Genomic DNA, 22,979 nt, shown 5'->3' with positions numbered 1-22,979 from the left:
ACAGGAAATTAGTATCTGTTTACTACACATCACATCACAGAAATGCATTCTCTTTAGTGGCACTAGTCCATATGATAAGGCAGCTTGCAAAATGTTATATTATCTATAAAAGCCACATATAGTTGGAGGAGTTCAATATTAGCACATTAAATATCCTTATGAAATGAAAACAAATATACAGATTTGTAACTGTATTCTCCACTTATTTTTCATCTTAATCAATGATCATGGATGAATTTCTTAACTTTTCTTTGAAGTTCAGATTGTAATAAAATTGTAATAGTTTATATAAAACTCTATTTAGATGCCACACGTCCCCAGTAGATTAACATTCCTTGCTTTACACTTTTTGTGAATATATCTAAAATAAAACCTGTACCATTTTTTTAGTATTTATTTTGTCTCCCTTCATTAGACAACAAATTCTTTGAAAGGAAGAATCATGTTTTATTCACTCTTTTGCCCCCAAGCCTAGCACAGTAATTGACAAGAAACATACCCTCTGTAATTGCCCATTGAATGAACAAATACTCAGTAGAAATTGGGAGCAGGGTCTCTGGAGCCTTACTATGTGGGTTTGAATCCTGGTTTTGTACTTACTCTGTTATCTTGGCAAATTAGACTTTTTGTGTGGATAATAATAAAATTAAATTCATAGGGTTTTATTGTTAATTGAGTTAATACTTGTAAAACCTTTAGACTAGTGCTTGGATCTTAGAACTCAATCAACAACTATTATTATTATTCAATATAGGAAACATAAGGAACTATTAAACTATATTTTCTGCATGAAGCTGTGCTAAATAAGGTAATATGTTCTTATTTATCTATGCACAGTGCAAAATGATTTTCACATTTTGCAACTCTCTATAGATGTTATAAACTCTTGTCAACTTAGTTAACTTGTCCCAAATTGAGTTCAATTCATCCATTCAGCAACCTTTATTTGGCAAAATATGAAGTAAAAGGCCTTCAAGAAGTTCCATTTTAGAGGAAGGTTTGATACTCACAGAGAAATAGTAGTTCATGAAAATCTCCATTAGCATTTACCCCGATATTTTGTAATTATGTTTATAATTGTCTCTTCAATAGAATCTGAATTCATATAAGAAAGAGATTTTTATTGTTCTTATATTCCCAGCTCTTGAACATTTACAAAATAAAGTATGCCAAAATAACATATAAGTAATAATATAATTTCTGGTGATTCATCTGAGTGATTAGTACAGGAAGTTGATTAATCTTTTTAAGGACTTATTTAAAGGACTTATTTAAAAATACACATTCACCTTACATATTTAAATTCAATTTTAAACAGGAAAAGGAAAACTAATTTGCTCACATTTTATCAGAGAGTAGAGGACTTTCCTTTGAGTAGAGCTGCCCTATTTCTGTTTTACAAGGTCTTTCTTGTATAAACAGTAGTCATAAGCCACTAACTAGAATTTTTATTGCTAGTTCTATAATAATTTTAAAAATACTAATGAAGCAATTTGAGTGCAGAATACCTCTAGATTTTGTTTTGTTTTGTTTTCCTGGTTTCTTAAATTTCATCCTCAACATCTAATTCAATAGTAGTGTTTTCAGTTATTTACTTTTATATTTCAAAAAAATCAACTTAGCTTTTTTGGATATAATGCTCTATTTTTACATGTAAATTTAATCAATTAGAAAGAAATTTAAATCTCATAATTACAATAACAAATGTAATTGCCATAGTTTGTGGAACAAAGACAATGAACTCTGTAAACACATGAGCCAACTCTGCAAACTTCTGGGTTTGGGCATTGGGTACTACACAGGCAGTAGTTGAATGTTTGAGAGAGGATTGGAGAGTATTAGTAATTAAATTCTGTCATTAAAGGTCTATTAAAATAACTTCTAGTGTACATATGGTTGTCAGAAATCTGGAAATTCTTTACAGAATAGGTGATGTTTAAGGTAGACCTAGAAAAAGGGTAAAGATAGAAAAAGAGACATACAAAACACAGGAAACAATCTGAGAAATGACCTGGAGTTCAGAAAATGTGTGACTCTGGGAAACAACAGTTAGTCTAACTTGAACATATGAAGATGGAGGTTTTCTAAAACGCCTTGAATACTAGATGGTTGTTGGAGGACAGAGGGAACAAAAAGTGCCCACTGAACTGAGAAGAAATCTTGAGACTGACAGATGAGTTAGTCAGCTCCATATAATCAGTGGATCCGTTTATCATAGAGTAACATACTCGCAGGGTAGGATCCGGTGGACACCAATTTGGAAGCATTCACAACTGGGCTCCTCACCATCAAGGAGCCATTGGGACAATTTTATGGTTAACCTAGGGTATGGGGGTATACTCACAGGAAGTGCATTCCAGAGTCAAGATTAATGAATATGTAACTAGTCTCATAGGTGCCGGGAATACGTCAGGGAAGGTCTTCATCACTCTTTGGAGACTAACAGAGCATAGAGGCCACCTGGACCTAATGATAATTAAACAATATCTATTAACTACAAAGCCTTTGATGACAGAGAAGAGATTTACTACACAATACAGCCCTAAGTAGGGTCAGTGGAAGGACAGGAGGAACTGAACAGACCCAAGATGGCGTCAGTTATGCTAACACTCATACAAAGGTCAACAGAGTTTAATTCCTAATCAATACCAGAAATGGAAGATGGGTGAGCAGGAACACAGTACCTTAATAATCTTGGGACTCCCCTGGTGGCACAGTGGTTAAGAATCCGCCTGCCAATGCAGGGGACACAGGTTCGAGCCCTTGTCCAGGAAGATCCCACATGCTGCAGAGCAACTAAGCCTGTGTGCCACAACTACTGAGCCTGCACCCTAGAGCCTGCAAGCCACAACTACTGAGCCCACGTGCCACAACTACTGAAGCCCACGCACCCTAAAGCCCATGCTCTGCAACAAGAGAAGCCACCGCAATGAGAAGCCCGTGCATCGCAACGAAGAGTAGCCCCCTCTTGCTGCAACTAGAGAAAGCCCACACGCAGCAATGAAGACCCAATGCAGCCAAAAGTAAATAAATAAACAAATAAATTTATTTATTTAAAAAAAGAAATAATCTTATATCAAAGTAAGATAATTTAGATGGGTTGAGGTACTAAAACAAAGACAAAAGCTTAAACAAAATGATGATAGGGAAAAAGCAAGATTTTTGTTTGAGAGAAGCATTTTTGTTTGAGAGATGCTTAAAGATTAATTCATATTCTATAATCTGTATTATATATACATACATATATATACTATATGTCAAAATCCTATCTCCTATGGCAACCATTAGGTTTCATTTAATAATAATTATACAGTCAGCATTGTTCTAAATAATTTACATGAATTAGCTCATAAAAGCTACCTAATAATGATAGTAGGTAGCTACGCTTATTATATACAATATAAACTGAAGAAACTGAAGCACAGAGAAATTAAGTAATTTGACCAAGTTCACGTAGTTAGTAAATGATGGAGTCAGGCTTTTGACTCATACCAGGGCTTTAGATCAGTTTTTAACCACTGAACTATATAGCCATTCTATAGGAGGGAAGCAAGCACAACTAAGTGAAGTAGGGACTAAGGATTTAATAGAGGTTCACGCTTAGGGAAAAATTTCACTCAGACCCAATCATCTCTTCTATGCTTGGTAGATACCTGCTGTTTATATCACCTCAAATTGTTTCCTCTTCTTCTGCCAAATATTCCCAATATTCCATTGGGTGATGCATCCTTTTCTCATTGTGTAAAGTCCGTGAACTTACGTTCAACACCAAAGGTGGGCCCTGATTTGTTTAAGTCATTCAGCAAAGTCCATCCTTCTCCCACAGTAATTAATTCAGGGAAGGGAGAATGACTCAGTTGAATTGATGAAATGATTAGGAAAGTAGCTTCCTTGTTCTTCAAGAGAACTAGCAGAAATTTCTCTCCTTGCTCCCCCTTTTTGGATATCATTGAGGAAGTTTTGGCCATGGTTGTCAATCTTTACAGGCAACCTGTGGCCATGAAGGAGCCCTGAATGAGGTTAAAACTTTCATCCCCAAAGGCAAAGTTGAAAGAAACTACGTCCTTAACAATGCTGAGTTGCTGAATTTATGAGTCAGTAGAATAGGTCACCTTTTGGTATATAAGCCATTCTAAATTGGATTTTAGATTATTTGCAACCAAAATTATTCTGATGCATTTACAATTTCCTTAGCTTCTTATTTAGATCAATGTCACTTTGTTACCAAATTTGTGACATTCTCCTTTTACTTTCTGATCCATCTATTTATAAAACACTTACAGCATGATAGCCTTGACTCCATACTGATTTATTCTTCTCCTGAAAGTATGTAACAGATTTTCTTGTTTGGACTATATGGGTTCAACTGTGTTGGCTTGCATTCTAGCCAAGGTGTTTTCCTTAATGTATTCCAGGCTAAACCATTTTACAACGTATTATACATGAAGTTGTTGGTACTAAAAAAATATTCTGTCAAGGATACTTAATTTACTAATCAGGGTTACAGAAAAAAATGAAATTCTTATTCACTAGTTTTATTTAATTAATCTTTAATTTACACTTCTGTTATGTCTTATAATAAACTGTTAGCTTCTTATTTTATAGCTTTTTAGTCTAATTATTCCATTGGTTGCTAAGGTTGAAAGCAATTTTTACATTGAAAGCAATATTTAATGGAGTTGTCTAAATCCTTCAAAAGAATGCTACTTTAAAAAATTTAACTGGTCTAAAACAAAGTCTAAATTATGGTAAAGTGGAGTGCATTTTATTAGGCAACTTTTAGAATGATGAGACCCACTCACTATTCCAAGCCTCCAGACTCAACTATCCAATATGTAGAAATATGAGAATCATGTTTAAAACACAGTGAATGATCAGAATAAGTTCAGAAAGTCATTACTTTCTGACATAAAATTATTTTCTCTGTGAGCAGAAAGGGACATTTTAGAATGAGTTAGTCTCCATCAGATTCCCAAAGAAATATAATTCAAGTTTGTATGTTTTCAAAGCTCAATAGCCAATGTAAGAGAGTAAATATGATCAACAGATTTGAGTTATTAGTGTGGGAAGTTACAGTAATCTAGTTGCAGAGTTAATAGAACAGGAGAATAAAACAGCTTGTGAAAGAAAATTAATTTAGAAATAATTTTTAAAATATTTTTCAAAATATATTTTTAGTTTCAGACAAAAAGTATAGGAAAATGTCCCAGAAGAAATTGGAACTCTGCATCTGGATATAAGAAGCAATTTCTCAACAGATATACATATTAAAAACACACAGACAATGAAATAGTTCCAGACTGTACTTTCCTTTCTGACATTACGGTGGTTTAGATGGCGTAAGAAACCTCCTGCTTCAAGAAAACTAGATCCTAAATAGAAAAGAAAAAAAAAAATTCTAGACTTGCAAAACATAGAGGAGTTCAAAAAAAATAATAAAAAATAAGCAAAAAAAAAAAAAAACCCTGCCACTTTGCCACTTTATCTCTGCATCTCCCTCCTTCCCCCCAAACACTTCCTCTAGAGTTGGAGCTGGGACATAAAACTATGGATAGATAGACAGGAGAGGAAGAATTTCCCCTAAGGCAGGTGCTCAGAGTAACCCAGCCCAGTAGGTACTATAAGCCTTGGGCCACTGCTTAGGTAAGTGTTTGAATTTGGGACTTCCCATTGATTTGGGCCCCACTGCTGGGAAAGGGAGTAAAGTTTTCCTGGGTCTTTAGCAAACCCTAGCTGTTTGCAGAAGTGGACCAAAGTCTACTGCCGATGAAAGCATCCCAAAGGAGAACTGGTGGAGATAAACAGATGAGCATCGAGCAATAAACATGCACACAAACCAATGGGTAAAGGAAACAGATTTCCACCCTCACCCAAAGATCATGTAAAATATACATAACACTAAATATAACTGTACTTAAAGAAGTAAAAGATGGAATCACAAAGGTGAACAGGTAATTAGAGGCGATGACGAATGGCCGTTAACTTTGTTAAAGAATCAAACTGGGTGACCAGGGCACGAGGCGGAGCCAGAGCGGCGCGCTGGAGGCCGCAGGGCCAGCCTGTGCAGTGTGAGGGCATTCCTGAAGTCAGTGGCCTGGAAGCTGAACCAGAGGCAGGACATCTCTTCCTGGCTGGCCCCATGGCTCCCCAAAACCCCAGGCGAGTCCGTTGTGACCCTCAAAATACCCATGAAGGTGGAGCTGGCGGCTGGGAAAACCTACAGGTAGTATGCGTGTGGCCACAGCAAGAAGCAGCCCTTCTGTGATGGCTCCCACTTCTTCCAACTCATCGGCCTATCCCCACTCAAGTTCAAGGCACAGGAGAGCTGCATGGTGGCACTTTGTACTTGCAAGACCACCCAGAAGCCCCCGTACTGCGAGGACACCCACAAGAGTGAGCAGGTGCAGAAGCTGAAGTGGGCTCCCCACTCGGAGGGGATTGTCGCTGCCCAGCCCAAGAAGGGATCACCCCAGGAATCCCAGTATCCGTAGCTGGCTTGTGAGGGACTTGCTCCGGTAACCTGAGGGTTCCAATCTAGGGCAGCTGGGAATACACTGCTGCTTCAATTCCTGCTGGTGAAGATGGCATTAAGTAAGCATGCCCCACTCCCCAAAAAAAGAATCAAACTGGACTTGAGGAGGGAAATCATTACTGATCGAAATATAAAACTCAATGAACAAATTAGATTAGCAGTTGGCAAATGATTTCTCCAGGTTTGGATGCTAAGTGTGTCTAGTTCTGTTGACAGTTCTAGTTCTTGTATGTTCACAGTTATCTACATCATTAGTATGCATCATAAGTAAGGTATAAGGGTTTAACACATATTCTTGTAATATATCAAAAGTTACACTAAAATTAAGAAAAGCATTTTTATAAAATTTAAGATGTGTAACAGGGAGGCAGTGTCTTGGTTTTGAGAAGGAAAACGAGAGTGCTGTGTAAGTGGCATGAGTGAACTTCAAGAGGGCATGTTGAATAATAGCACAGGCAAATGATCTAAAAAATAATCAGTGGAAAGCAAACAACATAATATCAATAACTATGAAATTCCTATTGTTTATTGATCACTTTCTAGGTGCAGTGCTTCTTTTTGCAGTCTCCTTTGAAACCTATCAATGGACTAAGCATCATCTGAGGAGGGGCAACTCTCTCTTCATTCTAAAAAGGAGTGTTTGTAGCTTTTTAAGGAACCTCCATACTGTTCTCCACAGTGGCTGTATCAATTTACATTCCCACCATATGACCCAGCAATCCCACTACTGGGCATATACCCTGAGAAAACCATAATTCAAAAAGAGTCATGTACCAAAATGTTCATTGCAGCTCTGTTTACAATAGCCCAGAGATGGAAACAACCTAAGTGTCCATCATCGGATGAATGGATAAAGAAGATGTGGCACATATATACAATGGAATATTACTCAGCCAAAAAAAGAGACGAAATTGAGCTATTTGTAATGAGGTGGATAGACCTAGAGTCTGTCATACAGAGTGAAGTAAGTCAGAAAGAGAGAGACAAATACCGTATGCTAACACATATATATGGAATTTAAGAAAAAAAAAATGTCATGAAAAACCTAGGGGTGAAACAGGAATAAAGACCCAGACTTACTAGAGAATGGACTTGAGCCTATGGGGAGGGGGAAGGGTAAACGGTGACAAAGCGATAAAGAGGCATGGACATATATACACTACCAAACGTAAGGTAGATAGCTAGTGGGAAGCAGCCGCATAGCACAGGGAGATCAGCTCGGTGCTTTGTGACCGCCTGGAGGGGTGGGATAGGGAGGGTGGGAGGGAGGGAGACGCAAGCGGGAAGAGATATGGGAATATATGTATATATATAACTGATTCATTTTGTTGTGAAGCTGAAACTAACATACCATTGTAAAGCAATTATACTCCAATAAAGATGTTAAAAAAAAATAAAAAAAATAAAAAAAATAATAAAAAGGAGTGTTTGTGTGTATAAATCAGACATTCAAACAGAAGTCTTGAAATAAAGTAAATGGTTTATTCTGTCTGTGATTTTCAAACTTTGCTCTTTAGAACCTTCTCAGGGTACCATAAAATAGAAAAATTCCAAGCCCCTCCATTCTATTTCCAATAGTGCACTCATTTAGCTACCAAGTACTTTAGCTGTAGTGCCTGGTGGGCATCAAATAAATGTTCTTTAAAGGACTCAGGAGCTAAAAAAGAATCTTAGTCTCTAAGAATCATTTAGGTTCTATTTACTTATAATGCTATTGTAGCCAAAAGTTAAAAGCACCAGCAATCTGTTAGGCCTTTGTCAAGGAAATTTACATTACAGAAGAAAAAGCTGGATTAAGTAAAAACAAGTATTATACCTACTTGATGCAAGAACTGAACTGTGTAGTGCAATAAAATGTCAAAACCAAAAAAGACCTTAGAGATCATCTAGGCCAAATACTCCTTCCTGATCACAAGCCATTCTACAGAAGTCAGTGAAAATTGAAAATAAATAAATGTATGTGGCAAGGTAAGAGAAAGGGAGAAATATTTTGGTAGCTTAATTTTTTAACAGAGAATAAACAACCACAGGTGATAGACTATTTAATCAGATATTTGTGTATATGGCATTATCACCCTTGAAATTGTCTCAGAACTAACATGAACTGATAAAAAGTAAAATTTGCATGACAATAGGAATGTGTGTTCATAGTTTAAAAATCAATCAGATAATGTAAATAAATCGTGAAAAAAATATCCTTTTTTAAATGTTAGGTGCTTAAGATAAATAATTAAAGGGAATTCTTTTAGTGGATAAACAAGCAGGAAAACATGACTTACTGTATCAAAGTATAGCAGTCCACCTTTTGTTCTAGGCTTTGAAAAAGTTAGTTCATCTGTGAAAACTAATTTAAAAATTTTGATGGGCAAATATATATCTAGTATTATGTTACATGTATATCATTATATTTATATTTTATTATATATTGTATATATTATGTGCATTTATATTTTATAGATATCAAAGATTTACAGAGAAAGAGTGGAAAAACAATGATTTCTATCAGAACTTTACGTACCTTGGAGAATGTTTCAACTTCATAAATTATTCATTTCTCCACAGAATGAATGTGACTGTTTTTGTTCTCATTCAATTATAATAGTCTAAGAACATTTCCCAAGAAAATGCTGGCTGGTATGGCATATTTGATTCACTAAATTAATTCATTTACCTTTTCTAAACTGTTAGTCAAAAAAGTTTCCAGTTTTATAGGGATAAGAAATATAAACAAATTAGGTTAAAGTATACAATCACAAAATACTGTAGATTACAAAACAAATATATCTATGGCACAAATATATCTATGAATCTGAAGTCTTGCCATGCTTTTCTACATGAAATAATGGTTTTGGTATATATACAAACTTGGAGATATGAGAGTGAACTAATTTCCTCTTTTGTTTTAGAACTTGAATTATTGTATTAAGAGAGGTGAATAAAATATGTGGCTGTACTATGAGCCAAAGTAAAGATTTCATGCAGAAATCCTACCAAATACAGATAAAACAAGAACTAACTTTCAAATCATTTGTCAGATGTAATGGCTTTCCCAAGGTCGTCATCTCACTTTGTATTTGTGAACCATCCATATCTTGGGACATTCTGCTCAATTTGTTTCTATTCCTCTGCACTTCCTGATTCATTTTCTACCTTTTTGAACTCTCCTTCTTTTAGTCTTTCAGACAAACTTGAAGGAGTACCACTATTATGCTCATCCTATTACTAGGGAAAATAAGTCTTAGGAAAGGTAAAAATGTATCCAGTATCCCGCAGGTAAGAATCTTGCCCAATATCCCACCGATCACCAATGGCAAAGGTAGGAATGTGGCCAGGTATGCCTGGGTGCAGATCTCAGCTTTATCACTGGAGCTGCACTATGCCATGTGACTGAGCAGAATCAGTGATTAGAGATTCAGTTGTGGTCAGGTGAATTTAAAGTACAGGATAAAGTGTCTGAGGGAAAAGTATATTAACCAGCTGAGGTTCTCCATAAAAATGCAGAGATAATTCTCATGGAGATGCTATTTGAAGGCATAGAAGTAAATAGGGAATTTAAAAACAACATGGTAAGGAAGAAAAGGGAAAGAGCTTAAGAACAGGATTCAGGGGGGAAATCTACACTTAATGGTAGAATAAGAATGTCGATAAGGTGATAAGCTCTATGTCTAGAACAAGAACGGACTGAATAAGTATTCAATGAGTTGCTGAAGAGAAAGAGAAGACTTAGAGATGTTGGAAGACAATGAAGTTAAATGATAGAAAATCGTTAGAGTGATAAAGAAAGGAGAGGTGGTTAACATTTCAAAACGTCATAGACAAGACAGGCAACACACCAAAGACTCTGGACAGCCAGAATTTTGTTAATTTCAGGCAGAGCCATTTTATTAGTTCAGTTGTTTGAAAGAATGAATAGGAAATGGGGAAATAAGGCAGTGGCTTTTCCTTTTTCTTTCTATTTTTTTACTTTTTTTTCTTGTTGAAGACTAAAACAAGTTGGCATGAAAAGTTAAGGGAAATAAGATGACATTTTTAGGTAAGAAACTGGTTTAAGAAAAGGTTTGTTTGGTTAATATAGGCAAGACCTGACTCAACTGAGTAAGAAGTGTGAAGAGGGGAAGAGTATATAAAGATGAAAAAACAGAGAGAGGGATTAGACTGAGAGATTGTTGACTTTTTCTTGGTGGTAAATTGTATGCATTCTTATCTGTATTTATAGAACCAAGATATTTATTAGAAAGTAGGAAAAGAACAGAGTCCTCGACATTAAAGACATACAATAGGTGTAGAATTAGTGTTTGTAATTGATTCAACAGCCAGTTATAATATTCTTACAGGAGTGAGAGATTTTTTTCCATTGAGTTTATGAGGAAGAGAAAACTCAAGGGAAAAAAAAGTCTAGTTATTCATACCCAGCTGAGTTCACAAATAAACAATAAAATAAATAAAGTGGAAAGAGTAGTACTGAAACAAGCAGACAGCAACGAAAGAAAATAAACTCTGAATCTCTGCTCTTCAAAGAAAGCATCCTGGAGTAAAGGAGGAATATCAAATTCTTAAGTAACTTTATACTTGTAAAGAAACTCTATTCAAATTCATCCCACACTTCTCTTAATACTGTATATATTATTGACTCTCTTTTAATTCGTATCTGGAAGCATATATCTTTGTTTAAAAAGTTGGTTCCTTCATGGAATTAACAGTCCATCTAGTGATCCTTTAATTTTTACTTACAGCAATCCAGATGTAAGAAGTTAATTGTCTTAGAAATAGCGCATTCAATATCAAGTAAACTTTGGTCAAGGACAGTTCCTTAAAAGGAAGAAAGCAACAGCAGTCTCAAAATAGTATCAGTTAGTCTTAGTTTTTCCCAACTGTTGATGAATAAAAAATGTTGGTTAATCTTTTGTTGACATCAACAATCTAATTCAAATTAAATTATATAAATACAATTATGCTGTGTTTTAGATACTTTAAATTCTGACTGATAAAAATATCATTTCTAGTCTTAAATCTATACATATGCCTGTATATGAAAATAGTTAAATTACCATAACTCATTTTCTGACATCAGCTGTAGACGTTTTATTCAAGCTTCTCTTTCATTGTCTTAAATACATTAAGGATACACTAGGCAGTTTCTCTGGTCCCCTCTAGTTTTAACATTCCAGAATCTTTGTTAGTCTCTTGTTTTATTCCAATAGTTAAAGGAATGATTTAAAGGACAATTATATTTTCTGCACCACTTCTTTCACAAGACTTCATAAAAAAGGCTAATTCTTTAGTCAATTTTAAAACTATTCTTTTCTCAAGAGGGAATTGATGATCCAAGGAAGGAAAGATCTACAAATATGTTCTGTATCTTCTTCATTTTTTCCCATATCCGTCCCATATCAAAAGTTCTAAGGATAGATACTTCCCCATTCCGCTTATCTCCCATTGGCATTCAAGTATTAATTAAAAGAAGCATCATTTACATAGCACAATTTTGGTTTTTTGGTTTTTTGGATTGTCAAATAATTTCTGCTTGATTAGTACATTTTATGCAACTGTTTACTTGTAGACAAAAATGGCTAAAATCATTGTCTGCTCTGTTGACAATCATGGTATGGAAATGATATATGAGAGGCTCCTCTTTCAGATATACTTCTCTGCATTTCTAGAGCATAGACTGTAAAAATAAGGGGGAAAAAAAAAGAATTCTTTGCTTTCTTGTATAGTAAGAATGACTTTTCTGTAGGGCCAGTGTTTGATGTTTATGCCAATATTGTGACTTCCCTACCCAACAGTGATATAACAATTAACTCCACCACCATGAGTCATGGATTGATAACTTTTGTGTTTTAAAGGTTTTCATGCAAGAATGATGACTCTCTTGGGTGATGGTGGAGAAAATAGTAAGTTATGCTTTCCTTTACAATCTCTAAGTATCAACCTTGTAAACCCCTTATTCTCACCTGATTCTATAAAGGATCAAAATTCTTAAAAAGGTGCCTGGATTTCTCCTCAGTGTCATTGTGTTTAGAAAGGATTTTGCTCCCTACCTCACATAATATGTTCATTAATAAGAAATCTGAAGAACATTATTAATCTTTTATAAGCAATGTATATCATGACTGGTCATGTTGAATGTTAAAAACAAAGTCAAAAATGTGGTCACACTTTAGTCATAATATAGTTTGTTTAAATTAATATGTGATCAGCAACAAGAAACCAAAAACTAGATTAGTTATGGTTTACAAAAACAGAGATGCCTTTTTCTCCCATAACAAGCTTGTGGTACATTATTGTTGATATTTTTGTAACAGCTTTATGATTTCAAAGCATGAGGCTGAAATCTTTGCTGTTCTCATGGCCACAAAATGACTGCAATGGCTCCAAACATTACCTTCTCATTTCATATTCAAAGACATAAAGCAAGGGAGAAAGCTCTTAGTCAGAGAATAATATAAAATTGTTTGACAGTTATCAGAAAGTAAACATTATTTTTGATAAGTCATTCAAAATATTTCTGTTCAATCTCATTAATCAGAATTACACAAGTGAAAAGCTAGGAATACACAGAACAGAAATGGGTTAAAAATAGCCTTGGAGAAGTAAAAAATACCTCTCTGCCATGTATATCTTCATAAATATTATTTTTATACCATCCTCACTCTTAGCTCTATTTTCTTTTTGTATTTTTATTTTCTGTTTACCTCATTTTTGTACTTTAAATGCATCTTTATCTTGCTTCATTTCATGTAATTTTATGAACCCTCTTAAGTCTTTTTGGAATGAGATATGTATCTCTAAATATATGCATATATGCATACAAAGTGATACTGTTCCAGCTGCTTCTCTGTAATATATTTTATACATGCTCATTTGGAAATCTTTATTGATTTGATTTCCACAGCCATTGATAAAAATATTTCTGTAATTTTGGAGTCAATTTTATAATAACAAATTGCATGGATAGTTTTACAGTTTGTGAACAGCAAAGAGCAACATTATTTTAAAAGTTAGCAAGGTTTTCAAATATTGCTTATAACATGGTCTCATGATGGGAACATTTTCATTATGTTTTCTTTCATCCTTGTTCATTGATCCCTGTGGAGTTATCACTGAACCATGAGATTACAAATCCAGGAAAAACAGCTCCTGTGCATCACTAGCTCATAATTCAGCACAGGAAGGCAGGTCCGCACTCCAGCTCTTCTCCTTGCCCTGTCAAATGGGTGGTTGGTTTTGTTGTGTTGTGTTGTGTTGTTTTTTTTTTTTTTTTTGATGTACAATTGTGTGGGTTTGAATGAAAGGGGGAAGTGATCAAAGCAGAGAGAGACAGAGAGAAGATAAAACCAAAAATTTTTAGAAAGACATCTATTATTTTGTGATTTGACTATAAAAATGCATTGTGAGGAAAAAACTAGAACACATAGTCATTAGCAATCTGGAAAAAAATTCAGATTGTGAGAAATATTGATTAGAATATGATTATATAGAAAAATACAGGTATAAGTTAACTGAATTGGTGAAGAGAAAATGGCATGAATAATTGTTACAAGTACAACTTTCAAAGCTCTTGTTCTTGTTTGTTTGGCAATGATGACAATTCTAAATTAGTTTAAGGCATTGGTGCTAATGCTACAGAAATTAAAGCCTTTGAAAAAATTTTGATTCATTTATGTTTATTTATAGGTATTATTTTAAAGGGTCTTGCAAATGTTCTTAGATTTAAAATGTTAATAATGTATTTACTAAAACGTGATTGACATTATATCTAAATGATAATGACCACTATGTAAGATTATTTATGCATATAGACAAGCACTGGTAGGGAATGTAAAAAATTCAACACTGGTATATCAGGTTGATATGAAAATTTTTTGTTTTCTATTTTTACTTCAAAATTATGTTGCTACTAAAATTGTTTTTATTGAAGTAGGTAAAATATTCAGAAATTTCTTTACACTGTACTGTACTTTATGACACAATTGATTTAGTATCTTATAACTAACATCTAATAGTATTTGAAAATATCTATTTTTATATAAAATAAAGTAATATTAATTTTCTTTGTGATAATTCACAATTTGAATATCCCTATTCCTGTAGAGAATCTACCTGTACAATTAAAAATAGGGAAAGAAAGGCCTTGGGTATATCAATAAGAGATATTCTCTCTGTATTATCTTGTGAGTATATTGAAAAGCTATCATCTACCTTTGAGCAGGAAAAGCTAATTCACTGGACATTACTAAGTAGTGGTAAAGAGCCATCCTTTGAAGGTGAATTTGAGGCTTAGAAATATCCCAAAATCCTTGGTGTCTAAAGAGTGGGGGATGTGTTTAGACTATTAAAACTCTTATACATAAAATTGAATGGACTTTCTTTGGAGACAGACTAGACATTCTGATTGTGAAAGGGTTTGAACAGAAGCTCCTTCCAAGAGGTAGCTTAAGAAGTTTTGAAAATGTTTCTGCCTTTACTAGGAGATGAGCTACAAACCTATTTTCACCAATTTGTTTTGGAAGTAGGCTGGTGAGGATGTGGCTTCAAAGTGACTCTGAAAATAATTCTAAAAGAAATGCTCTCCAACTGACTTGATAAGTGTCATTAATGTTTTTTAAAAATCTACATAACCTACCGGTGTGACAATTTTGAAGGCAATACTCATAGATCTCTGAATTCTAATTGAGACACCTAACTAAATTTAAAAAAAACAACTAAACATTAAAAATAATAATACAACAAACTGGTCCATCAGGCTAGCAGGTACCAGTTATTCAAACACATTTCATCTCAATTATAGTGGCTGAGAGTGAAAAGACTCCAGTCTCATCTGGGCAAGAAGGGGGCCTTATGGAGAGCATTGCTGTGCTGATTCTGGAGAATCCCTCTAGAAGGTCTGTAGTCTCCTTGGTTTGTCTGTTGACTGGTGGCTTTCCAGATCCTTGTTCTCAGCAGTGGCTCACTATCTGGATTACTTGGAAACTCTGATTCATATGCAGAGCTGTCTACTACCTTCTCAGAAGAGAAAGGCAAAACTTTTGTTCCTTCCTCTCAATATCTTTTCTATTTTCTTTACTCTAACTATAAAAAAAATTATCTGTCTCTATAGTTTTTTCTATTAATCTATTATTGTTATTGTTGCTACTGTTATTTTTATTTTGACACTCATTCTCTCTCTTGCTGTCCATCGAGATTCTCTTGCTCAGTTCAATCTGAACTATCTTAAAAGGTTCAACTTACTATTTTCTATTAAATGCTAAAAAAAATCTTGATATTATTTTATATTTACATATACAACACAACACACTTAGATATATCTTAATACAGTAATTCCTGTTCTTACCTTTCCATATATTATCTTGATATGAAAGAGACTTACTTTAGTTGTTATGGTCTGAGGTAGAAAAACTTAGGTAATTTTAAATAGAAGAAATGAAGATAGTAAATTCTCGAAATTTTGTCACTCTCAACACAACTAAGTTTAACTAAACTTAATTTTATGAACAAGATCAGGGACGATGCTTGCAATTATTGGAAAAATCACTCTTAATTTGGTTTGTATCTTTGTGTAACTGCATCACTGTGAGGTATACATTCCAAAGCATCATAAACATGCTTTTCTCATTTTTATAATACAGATACAAAGAAGACCTCATTGCTTCAAGAGTATTATGAATATTGTTCGTGGTCATTTTGATTAATCACTACAAGACTTCTGTAACCTAAATGCTGAAAAAATAATGTGCCAAAAGTCATGATCATTTTTTAGATGGTAGTTATTACTGAGACAGATCCTATCATTTGTTTTCCAACTCAGTAGATAGGGAATGATAATTAATCACTGTTGCTCATTACACAAAATGTATATCCATAAAGAAAATACTCAGATTTACTAACAGCAGTTCTGTCAAGGTATTGTATGTAATCTGGCCTTTATTTTCTTTAACCAAATTTCTATTTGTATTGTATGGCTCCATTATTCGATCTTGGATCTATGAATGAACGTAAACAAGAGAGCATGATCTATGTTTAGAAGAGTTCTCTCTTTGTAATCATCCTTTTTGAGAGGGAAATATTCCCCAGCTGCATGCTGATACAGAAAGTAATTAAATTTAATAGTAGCTGCCCTTAATTTATGGGCACAGGGGGAAATAATCATATTTAAAATAAAAGCCACAGCTTTTAAATGAATATATAGGCCACTGTAGCCTGTCTGCAGTAAAAGTAACTCTCGCTGCCATTCAAAAGGATGACATTAAAGGGGTTTTTTTCCCCTTTATTCCTGTCCATTTGTACTTTTAAAGGAAAGGTAATCTATTGAAAACATCACTGTCCCCCTGATGAGGAGTTTTTTCTTTTTATTCTTAAATGGCTATAAAAAGCTTCAATACCATGTTTTTTTGGTTTTTGGTTTTTGTTTTAAAGTGCTTCCTCAGCTTCTGCTTTGGCACTCCCATCTGCTCCAAAGTAAAGCATTGAAAAGAGACATTAATTTGCCTCTTAGAATCTAATGAGATATTGATTTTCATTGGATTTGAATGTAGATAATTATGTCTCAAAATCAAGAGAAGGATGTTCTTGTTAAATCATTCTATATGAAACTGTGATAATTTGCAAAGTCATGGGTACATTATATACTATTTTTACTTAAATGAAAATAAAAGAAAATTATGTAAATGATACAAATTAATTTCTGAAAAAATCTAAATAATCTATAGTCATATTTGTTTTCAAAAGCAAAATAAATAAAAGTAATATATTTTCAAGAAAGCAACAGTTTTTACATGTAGGATGTTAGAGACACTCTTTTGATACTTACATGCTTTGCAGAATGGAACGATAATGGAAGCAGGACATGTGATTCTAAGTAGATCTAACAAAACACTTCATTTATCTCACAGTGATGCTGAATTCGTCCCATAGTACAAATCCGGGAGAATACCTAGTTAGTGTATTTTAAGCAACACAAGTATTGGAATCACTTTTATTTCTATTTGCTTTAACTTGGCTAACTTTATTCTCAAGGTAATTCAAACTTTGAAGAAACTGATATTAATTATTTTCCACTTTTTATTCTTTTCAGTAATAAATCTGTTTCATTTTTTTAAATTCATATTTTGTTCCTTTAAATATTTTCCCCAAATTTCTATCTAAATTATCTAAATGAAAATGAAATTAAACTAGGTTAGACCATCATCAGGAACTGACAATTCATATAAACTGTTTGTTAACATTTTTATTCTTTGGCACCTTACGGGTTAGTGCAGATTAAACAATGGCTGTCACATAGAAACCACCTTATAAATATTAGTTTTAATTATTACTTATTTAACCTTTAAGTAATTGAAGTATAAAATGAAGTATTTATTTAAACATTGATAAAAATAATTGCTGAAACTTTGCTTTGTGAAAATTGCTGTGTTAGCAGCTGAGGGAGGTATAGACAAGATCTTGTCCACAAAGATCTTACATCTAGAAGATGAAATTGGATATACATTATATATACATATATAGCATATAAAATTTATTTCTTTTATTATATTTTTCTACGTAAACACATATACCTATACATGTGTATGTAATACTATATAATTGATTGATTAACTGATTGATAGGTCGACAGTACAAGGCAGCAAGTAATGAATTCAATGGGACATAATGTTTGAAAGTACAGAAGCTGAGATTTCTGTATGACTTGATGTTTCAATTTCAGAACTTATTTAGGCATTCATTTTTGGTATTTCTATCCTGTATACTATTATAAATTCCCTAGTAAATTATGTAAGAGATATATCCTCAGTTTATAATATTTGAAATGAGTAGTGATTATGCTTAACTCAATAAAATATTAATATTAAAAAATAGCTCAGTTTTTCAAGTCATTATATTCCTAATATACAGGAAATAGATTTTTCTTGAAATATTATTTAATAAGATTATTTATACTCATAGATAATTAAAAGTCTGTTTAAGAAGAGACCATAATACTTCCAATATTTATTATTGCTATTAATGGTAGAAAATATATTTTCATCTTCCATCATAGTATAAAAGATCATTTATCCTTAATGAGAAGAAATGAGAACACATGAAAGTATATACCTGTTATATAAGAACAAGAGATCAGTGGAAGGACCAGCTAATATGTGTATTCAAATAATTTCATTTATAAACATTTAAAGGCTGGCTTTCTGCTAAGTTGATAGACTTAAGTCTGATAAGTAACTGGTAAGTACTTTTATATTTCTACATAAGCACACTTTTCAAAGCAGAGATATCCTTTTATGTAGTAACTGTAATCTGGTCATAAATATAGTAACCTATACATTTCCTGTAAAGTTTCAAAGTGAAGATATATGCTTACGAATTTGAAATGTTCCACAGAGATTTTTTTATGAATATATGCAAGCAATTTATTACACAGTGAAGGTGATCATTTTAAGGGAGAAATTATTCTGCTGATGCCTTTTTTTATATCACCCAGAATGCATTACAAACTCTAATGAAGGTCATTATTTCCAAAAGCCCTTAAGCTCAGAATAGTTTATAGTTTTGTAAAGTCAATTTATCATACAACAAAGGAAATATTCAGATGTGTATTTGTATATTTTATATTGAAACTTTTCCTTAGTAAAATCGAATCTTTTCAAGGAATATACAATTTGCCATAAAAAGAAGGCTATATGGAAAAAATTTTAAAGCTCTTTGATAACATATTACTAATATTTTATGTAAAAATGTTTTATTCCAAGCAAGTTTATTGTGCTGAAATGTATCATCAATGTAGAATAGATAAATTAGAAAAATTAGAACTATGTTTTTACTGTTTGCCCATTTTTAGAAAAAGAAAATAAGAGAATTGCTTTCACTTATGTACATTCTTAGTCATTGATAGTCGGTCTTTACTTAGTATAATGATACTGAATTGTTGAGGCTGGTGTTGAGGACAGCATATTTCATTTTTTGCTTTTCTACCTAAGTTCTCATATATATTATACATTTTCCCAATATCAGTATATATTTTCATTATATATTTTACATATATAATAACATATGTCTTTCTTTTCTGGGAAACAACTGACTTTATAGTTAATGAGAATCATTTCAGCCAATTAGATGTCTCCCATGAAGATTCAAGCAACACATGGTTCACAGTAGTAAGGGATTACAAATGTGGGTTTGTAAGCTTATCTTTTAGCACATAATAATGCCAAAAGTTATGAATTCTATGTGCTAAACTACTAGGCGTGATTTTTTTAAATGCTCTCCAAAAGGATAAACATTCTTTTTTCATATGCCACTGCTGTAGCCTTAAAGTTGTTGAATGTTGTGTTTACTTTTATTACAGTTCATCTGATTAAAAATATTAATCATTAGCAGTTAGCAATGCATGTCCTCTACTTTTTCTTTGTAAGTATCTGGAATCCTTGCAGCTAGATTAACTTTAAATAAAACAATCTAAATAAAATAAAGTAGTTACCATGTACCAGATGTTGCTCTAAATTCTTTAAATAACTAATTTAACTTAGTTATAAAAGCAACATTTACTCATACCTTCTAGGACTGTAGTACAATAATCTAGCATACAATGGTTTATTCTGACTTTGGCTCTTACACAGGATGAGTCAAGAATTTTATCATTCAAAGCAGTAGACAGTGAAGTCTTGAGTTTAAAGTTAAGACCAGTATTCTTTGTGCAGCTCGGCAAGAAAGGTCAGATGGACCAGATACGAGGTCTCAAGGAGCAGCCAGGACTAAAAGTGTCAGACAGGGTGGATGCTATGAATTGAAAGAAATATTTTACTAATTTAGCAAGCTTTTATCGAATGCATATAATAGCGCTGTATGGCTTATTGCTGATACAATGATCAAATATGACATAGAATCTATGCCTTCATGGTGTTTACAGGAAGTTTAGATAGAATCACATTAAAATTTTTCAGGTGTATTATTGTGATGGGTTGTACTAAAAGTCTATTAGATTTCTTAGAATCATACAAGCCAAAATGCCATTTTGAAATGTGGTTTTAAAAGTTATGTTTCTAATGTAACGACATGAAGTATATCTTTCTTGCAAGCCTTGATCTTGTTAAATTTTGATGGATAGGTCTATTTGAGTATTGCCTTTAGGTCTAGGGCTTTTATTTTAGGATGTTTTTCTGACTCCAAGGGGTAGCCATTATTCTTAAAGCTTGGTTGTCTGGGGTCCCAATTCAAAACGCTGGGCATTTAGGAAGGCTGCTTCTACTCACAGGACCTAAACTGCAGTCTCTTCCCAGCACCATACTTTTCATGGATATCTCCCCAGATTTTTGGCTTCCTAGCTGCTTTTGCTGGTAGGGGTTTTAGAGTCTTACTCTGGGCATGTTCAATTTAAGGAAGAATTATGACTTAAAGGGAAGATTTGGGGCATCTGTTGGCTGTTCTTTCCTCTCCGGGATTTTTACCACTCAAGATCCAATTTCCTGGCAGCCCAGAAGGCCAACAGTTTTGTCTTTAGTCCTGCAAGCTTGTTGCTTTCTCTTTTCTCTATCCTGTTATTTGGACAATGCCCCAAAGTAAAAAGCTAATGTGAATGTGGTGTTTGCCTTATGTGTCCCTCCTCTTTGAGGGATCATAACTTCTTAAGTCATGCCTGTAGATAGTCTTCCAATAACTTCCAATGTTTATTGAATATATTTTGTTCAGCTTTTGTGGTTGTTATCAGTGGAAGTGTTAGTTCTTTACTGAGCCCACTTTGTCATTGCCAAAATTAGATGTCACTCGTGGACCTTTAAGCTTCCAGGTTAATTTCAGAGAAAGCTTATCATGTTCCTCAAAACAAGAGTGTACTTCAATTTGAATGTATTTTCATTGAATTCATACTTTAATTTGAGAAGAATCTAGATCCTTATAATATTAATTCACTCTATCAAATATCATTGAAGTTTCCTGATATTATCAGATTATATTCTCTTATCTTTACTAAAGTTTTAAACTTTCTTCATAGAGAACATGTGCTCATCTTTCTCAAATGGCCTGATGTCATGATATTTTATACTGCTCAATGAAGGCAGATGTTTAGTTATTAGAAGAGAAAACGGAATTCCCTGGCAGTCCAGTGATTAGGACTCGGTACTTTCACTGTTGTGGCCAGGGTTAGATCCCTGGCCGGGGAACTAAGATCCCACAAGCCGTGGGACACAGCCAAAAAATAAATAAATAAAAGAGAAGAGAAAACATGATAGAGTGTGTTAGAATATCCTTAACATTTTACTTATTAATGACCAACTATATTTCTCTATGAAAACTTACAATATTTATTTGCTTTGTGTTGTCATGATTTAAGTATTCAGCTTCTAAACAAATTTAGAAAAGACACCATATGATAAAGAATAAGTGTAGATTTTTGCCTTTTTAACTGGTTTTTATTAAAATCCAGTAACTAACTAGTACTTAACTGATCCCAAAGTTTATATGCTTAATAAAATATAGAGTAAGTTTCCCCAAATGAGGTCCTTCTGGTGATAAAGTGTGTCCAGTTTTTATTTAAAGGGAATAGATATAAATTTTGCTGGTTTTTCTCTGCCCAATTTTAAGAGTTGCCTTTTTTGGTATTATCTTCTGAGTGTGTGTGTGTGTGTGTGTGCGTGCGTGTGCGTGCGTGTGTGTGCGTTCTTTCCTAAGCAGTACCATCTTTTGCAGTGACTAAATTTACCATATATGGTCTCCAAAGGATCAAATTGCCATGTGTCAAGTGAAATCGAGTGAGTTTGTACATAAATATTCCCTTAAATGGTTTACAAAATAAGTGCACATTTTGATAATTAAGGAAGGATTCCTTTTAATACAAACTCCATCCTCCTTTGTGTTATATGTGAACAATGTGTATACAATTATCATCACAATCTCTTGTCCTAAACCCACTACCCTGATTAAATATGTTCTTAACTCTCAACCCTGGATTAGTACAAAGCCAACTTTAGGACCCTGATTCTGTAGTGACCAAAAAAATAAAACATAAAAGTGCATTCTAAATCAAAGGTTTGAATTGTAGAAGACACCTTCTCCAGTTTTAAACTAAAGGACAGAGGGAGAATAACTAAATAAATGAAGAAATAAACTATTTTCAAAGATTGGAAAATGCAATAATGTTAATAGATGGATTATTCCCAATTTGTTCTATTTATTTTGTAAAGGAATTCCAACCACTATCCCACCTGGTTTTGTGTGGGAATTAATAAGATGATTGTAAAATTTATATGGAAGTGAAAATATCTAGAATATCAGTTTAAGAAAAGTACAAAGTTGGAGAACTTAGACTACCTGATATCAAGATTTATTATGAATCAATCAGTAATCAAGAAAATGTTTTACTGGTTTTAAAATAAGCCAGTAGATAAAAAGAACAGAACCAAGTCTGAAAATAGTCCCATATATATATATATATATATATATATATATATATATATATATA

The sequence above is a fragment of the Aethalodelphis obliquidens genome, unplaced genomic scaffold (assembly GCF_003676395.1).
Source record: "Aethalodelphis obliquidens isolate GAN/ISIS:26980383/991018 unplaced genomic scaffold, ASM367639v1 scaffold6, whole genome shotgun sequence".
Classification (NCBI taxonomy): domain Eukaryota; kingdom Metazoa; phylum Chordata; class Mammalia; order Artiodactyla; family Delphinidae; genus Aethalodelphis; species Aethalodelphis obliquidens.
The sequence above is the reverse complement of the archived record's forward strand: the minus strand, read 5'-3'. Positions refer to the sequence as shown.